The sequence below is a fragment of the Melospiza melodia genome, unplaced genomic scaffold (assembly GCF_035770615.1).
Source record: "Melospiza melodia melodia isolate bMelMel2 unplaced genomic scaffold, bMelMel2.pri scaffold_54, whole genome shotgun sequence".
Taxonomy (NCBI): domain Eukaryota; kingdom Metazoa; phylum Chordata; class Aves; order Passeriformes; family Passerellidae; genus Melospiza; species Melospiza melodia.
Genome location: NW_026948798.1, coordinates 3,197,093 through 3,203,361, shown reverse-complemented (window position 1 = coordinate 3,203,361; position 6,269 = coordinate 3,197,093).

Sequence of the window (6,269 nt, the reverse complement as noted above, 5' to 3'; positions counted from 1 at the left end):
CTCCAGGAAGGCAGCTGGGTTTGTAGATATTATGTTTACCCACTGGCTGACAGGGAATTCTGAGGTCTGTGGGACCATCATGGGACACAAGGAGACTTTGGCTGGTCTGGTGCAAGGCTGGATTTGCTGAGAAAGAATGTGGGATTAAAGCAGAACAGGTTAAACCTGAGAGAAGCATCAGGTGAAGATCAGGGGATGGATCAGTCCATGCTGTGCTGCCAGAGCTTCCCCCTGCCTCCAGGATGATCCTCACAATCCAGCTCTGTAGGGCGAGGAAAGGAATACTGGAGCAGTGAATGAAGAGGAAATGACTGTGGTGGAGGGGAGGGGAAGATGTCAGAGTGTGCTCTTAAACCCCCAAACCCTCTATTCCAGGCACCGAGGCAAGTTTGTCCAGCCTTTGCAGGCAACCTCCAGAGAGCCAAGAGGCACTGGGAGATCCTCTTTCAGGGGACTGGTGTCCCCAGTGCCACTGTGACTCCTGGACTGCCATGTCCAGTGCTTTTCATGCCTGCTCATCCCTGGGCTGGCTCCACGCTGTTAATGGCTGATCTCTCCCTGGAAACAAGCCCATGGCCTTTGTCTGTCCCACCTCGCCCCTCCCACTCCCCTGCCAAACAGTTATGACCTTCTTGGACAAACCTGAGATAGTATTAAACGAGAGGGAGGTTTTCATACACAAATGTCCCTGTGATTGATGGATTAAGAGATTCTGTGCAAATTAAAGCCTTTCTTCATACTTTGCACATCCAGCTCTTCAGCTGTTGCTCTTTCCCTTCTAGTCCTTTACAGAAGTCCCTGTGGGCCTTGCTTGCCCCATTCCTTTTGCTGCAGTTTTCTCCCCACAGTGACCCAGGGATTTCCCCCAAATCCTTGTGCCCACTGAGTCCTGGGCAGACCCTGCTGCTCCTGAATCAGCACTGTGGAGAGGAGGATGCTGTGAGCACAGCTTGTTTATACACAGAATCAGCCCAAGAGAGGGGCTGTAAATGCCTCTTTATTTCCATATTTATCATTGCAGCTCAGATGGATGAGGAACCCAATGGAAAGTTTAGATGAAACAGAGAAGAAATGAAAAACTGTTGGCAAGCGGCAGCTCAGCTGAGACTGGCAGCCTCAAGGGCTTCCAGAAGGAAAAAGGCTTTCAATTCCTGCACTGCTGCTCCGTAACAACCCAATTCCCTTGCCAGGCCAGGAGGAGTGGGGCAGCTGAGGAACCCTGCCCTCCTATGATCCCACCCCAGGGAGATATACCTGAGACCCCAAAGCAGCACGTTTGGTCTTGCTGATGTTTGGCAGGGCTGATTTCTTCCCAGAGCAGACAGAGTGTGGGTGTGGAGGCTCCGTGAGGATCTCCAGGTGATGGGCACTGTGGTCACCCATGCCATGGTGGAAAGGAGCCACAAAGGCTTTGCTGGACACCTTTGGAACATCCAGTGCTGGGTGCTGGTGATGGATGATGAATTTAAAGCTCATTTGTGCAGGGAATAATGGCTCATAACCATCCCCTCTCCTTTAGTGGTGTGACACTGCTGAGATGGGTGGTCTCATTTCCACCTTAGGGGAGGCATTTTATTAATTGTCCCTGGCCTTGCTCCTGAGCCCGTGTGTGCTGTGATGTGGACGTGCTTCAAATGCAGTGACAAGGAGGTGGCAGCCAGGATGTGGCTCCTGGGGGAGGCAGCCAGAGAGGCAGGGATGGTGCTGCCCACAGCTGCCCAGTGATCTGAAACCTTCAGCCCTGGGAGGGAGTGACTGCTCCAGGCCAAGGGAGTCTGACTTTGCTGGGGGATAACCAGGACTGTGTGTCTGTGACCAGGCTCTGTTCCATGGGGAGGAGGCAGGGGATTGAACTGTCCCCTTGCTGCCTGCATGGCCCTCTGTGCTGGCCAATTTTTCACCTAAATCCTGGCTTGAGCACCCATAAAGGCCCCTGCCCAGATCATCTGGCATGATGGCTTCTAGAAAAGCGTCCCTAGGGTCGCTGTCCCTGCCTAGTCACAGCTGAGCTGGTGGCACTGAAAACTTGAGTTTCCATTCACATCCCTCCTGTACCTGCAGGTTCCTGTGCCCTCACTCCGGGCTTTATTCTCCTCCCTGCTTTCCCCTCATTTGTGCCCGGCTCCGGAGGAGAGCACTGGGAATTGATCACTGTGTTGGCTTCGCTGATTTAATCCAAATTTAACCAGGCGGGAGCGAGCGAGGGCAGCCCGGGGGCCCGGCATGCTGTGAAGAACCCGTCGATGCCGAGCGGTGCCGTTAATAACGGGGGTGAAAGGCGGCAGCCCCCCGGCATCGCCCCTCTCACCCTGGCACAGCTCCCACGGGGACAGAGCTGTCCTGGGGACACGGCACAGGCACTGTCAGGGGCTGTCACCCGGTGGGCGCTGAGCCCTTAGTGCCAGGACAGAGCTGTCCTGGGGACACGGCACAGGGACCCTCGGGGGCTGTCACCCAGCGAGTGCTGAGCCCGAGCTGTGCCAGGACAGAGCTGTCCTGGGGACACGGCACAGGGACCCTCGGGGGCTGTCACCCTGCGGGTGCTGAGCCCTCAGTGCCAGGACAGATCACTCCTGGGGACATGGCACAGGGACCGTCAGGGGCTGTCACCTGGCAGGCCTGACCCTGAGCTGTGCCAGGACAGAGCTGTCCTGGGGACATGGCACAGGGACCCTCGGGGGCTGTCACCCGGCAGGCCTGACCCTGAGCTGTGCCAGGGCTGCATGGGCAGCAGCTCACCTGCGAACCCCGAGCTGCATCCCCGCCGGCAGAGCCCTTCTAGAGCAGGGATGGCCCCGGGCTCATTGCATCCCACTTACGGCTCCAGAGCTCCTGAGGGACTGATGGCAAAAGCCTTTGGATGAGTCTCTTATTTTGGCAGTGAATGAAATAGGATTTGTGCTGCTGGTGATAAGAGACTGCAAGATGGACTCATCTGATCCTCACAGCAATTCAGAGAGGCTGATTGTGACATGCCAGAACAGGTCCTACAATAGTCTTTACGTCCCAGTACACAAAATGGGTGAGAAAAAGCATTTTTAAAAGTGACTGGGGAAACTCTGCAGTTATGATGCTATCCTATCTCAAGCCCAGGGTTCCCCTCCGGTCTCTTTGGAGTCACAAGTACTTAAAAAATGCTCTGCTCTGAACTCAGGCTAGGTCATGACTCATGTCTTGGGCTGTAAAAATGCATTTCATTGTGTCAGCAGGAAAGTGGCTGTGGGCAGCGCTCTGGCAGCGGTGAGGCTGGCCAGGGCAGGCTGTTCAGCAATTACACCCACTGGAGCCCAAATTCCATCTCATATTTTGCTACAGCACACAAAAAAGGTTCAGGGGAAGGAAAGGCTGAAGGGGAAAAGTGTTTCACTTAAAAATCCTGGTAGGACTCTATGCAGTGGCTTGTCTGGCCACAAATCCATCTGTTTTGGTGCAAGCGCAAAGCCTGGACCTGCCACCTGGAAATGTGACCCCAAGAGTCTCCTGTAGCCTGTGGAGTTTGCTTTGTACCCAGAAGAGACCCTCTCATGCTCATCCTGGCATCCTTCCAGAGAGAAAAGGGCAACTGAACCCTCTGGATGTCTGTGCCTTGCTGTGGGCCTTGTCTCTGGGTCTTCCCCCAACCAAAACTACTTGCAGGTACTTTTAGTATGAACCCATCACCAAAAACTAAGTTACCTGTCAAGGGCAGCACTGTGAGCCTTCACAGCATTGGCAACTTGGGACTTAATTTTGCTTGTGGACTTAAATGTCCAGTTATGTATCTGGGAGTGTTTAGCTGTTGTGACCAAATTTGGGACACATTGCCACAACTGAGTCACTGGAGAAGCCAAACAGCCTTGAGAGGAGAGGAGCCTGGTGGCTCCAGATGAGCATATGGCAGTCCTGGGAGCAAACTCACACACCTTTGCCAGGGGAACATCTGGATTCCTTAAAGGAAGGGGTTTTCCCAGGAGGGATCAATTCCATGAAAAGCAGCTGCCCTGTTCCACTGCTGTCCAGGACAAAGCAATGCTGTGGGATTGGGACAGGGGCTCAGTGCCTGTTAAAGCCCTGGGCACTAAGGAAGCCCAGGAGCAGCTGCAGGCAGAGGCAGCTGAGGGATTCCTGCTGCCTCCCAACAACGCTGCTGCGATTCATCAATTACCTATCTGCTCAGTCCTTTTCTCCATCCTTTTACAATCTAAATAGCACATTTTATAGTTGCTGCTAAGTGATGTGATCAACATCAATTACCTACTAAAAGAGAATCAAGTCTTGATTTAAAATTAAGTGCTGCATTTTCCCATGTTCTTTATATATAGCCAACAGAATAATTGCAGTGACATAAAAACTAATTACACAACTCCACAATTAGGCCTCCCTCCTAGTGCTGTGATTGCCTTTAAGTATATTGATGAAAAATTACTCTCAGTCCCAAATTACTCTCTCACACCCATCTTCTCTAATACCTTTTGAAAAAGCCCTTCATCCCATCAGACCAGAGAGAGGAACTCCAGATGCAGAAGGTGATACATGCAGAGTGTATTTTCTTATCTCTTAGATGTGGGAGCAGTTTCAGATGTGGGATTTGGTTGGGATTGCCCAGGGATGCAGCAGTGCTCCTGTCTGGATGGACTGAACATCTCAGTGAGGCTTCCCAAAGTGCCTGGTGTGCAGCAGCCTGAGACAAGCAGGGGGAAAATCCCCTTCTCAGTGCCCCAGCTGACATTTGGCTCCTGGGCTGCAAGCAGAGAGACCAGTCCTGCCTGGCTGCCAGCCTTGGCTTGGTGTGTGGAGCCCAAAAGGAGGAGGAGGAGGATGATGTACAGCAGTACTTCCCCCATCCAAAAGCCAGGAGTTACACCCAGGCAGCAATCACGTAGCTGCCTGAGAAACTATAAACCTCAACAAAAATCATAAACATCTATAAAGCTCCGGTGCACTCCTGACAGGCTTTGAGGGATTTGATTCCAAATTATGTTTTTGAGATGTTTACAACCAACCTGGAAAGATTGAAAATATTCGATTACTGGCAAGGAGAGCTGAGATTTGCTTACAGTCAATCTCCTGCCTCCAGGATCTCTGTGGGCGCCAGCAGTGAAACACAGCATGGGTGAGCAGAGCCGTGGGGACAGTGGCCCAGGGACAGGTCCCCTGATGTCACTGAGCATCTTTCACTAGATGATTAAGCATTGCAGGTTTAATTTTGGGGCTGGCACGTTGGTTTTGGCTGCTGTGCAGTGGATCCCATGGCCTGTTCCTCAGCCACAGCCCAGCCCTCACCAGGGAGGGCTGCACAGCTCGTGGCTGATTTTCCATCATCTCTGCAATGCCATCACTCAGTTGCAGTTGGGAGAGGGGTGGGAAATGCTTTGGCATGATTTTAATCAGCAGAGTGCTTTGAGTGAATGAGGTGAGGGGACCAGTGAGCTCCCTGTGCCTTCTCTGACTTTCTCACCTCATTTCAGCATCAACCAGGGGTGCCAAGACTGAGAATTTACACCCTTGTATTTACCTGAAACCTCACTACTTTCCTCAAAACCTGTGAAAAATAAAGGGGGTGCTGAAGTAGCCTGTGGCAGGGATGATGTGATGTGTAAAGCCAATATCTCCAGATCATTGCAAATATTCCCTCCTGATCCCAGGCATCCATCCCAGATATTTCCACCTTGTCACCAGCCCAGAGCACTGGGCGCCACCTCCAGCCCTTCCTTGGACATGTGCAGGGCAGGAGACTCCAACACCTCCCTGGGCAGCCCCTGCCAAGGCCGGACCACCCTTTCCACGGAGAAATTCCTCCATTAGTCCAACCTAACACGATGCACAGAGGCGCACCAAAGCAGGCGTTCACTCCTGAGGGACGGATCCTCCAGGATGGGGTTGCTGCCCGGGACACGCCGTTCCCACAGCCAGGGAGGCTCCTGCAGCCCAGGGCAGCGGACACGGCTCAGCCCGGCTAACCCAGCCCGGGACACGGCTCAGATCGGCCCGGGACACGGCTCAGGCTCAGGCTCAGCCCGGGACACGGCTCAGGCTCAGGCTCAGGCTCAGGCCGGGACATGGCTCAGATCGGCCCGGGACACGGCTCAGGCTCAGGCTCAGCCCGGGACATGGCTCAGATCGGCCCGGGACACGGCTCAGGCTCAGGCTCAGGCCGGCGAATCCAGTCCGGGACACGGCGGGGCCGAGACAGCGCCGCCACCGCCGCCTCACAGGGCACAGGCAGGGTCAGGATCAGGAGGCGGGGCCAGGATCAGGGGGTGGGACCAAGAGCGGTGGTGACAGACAGG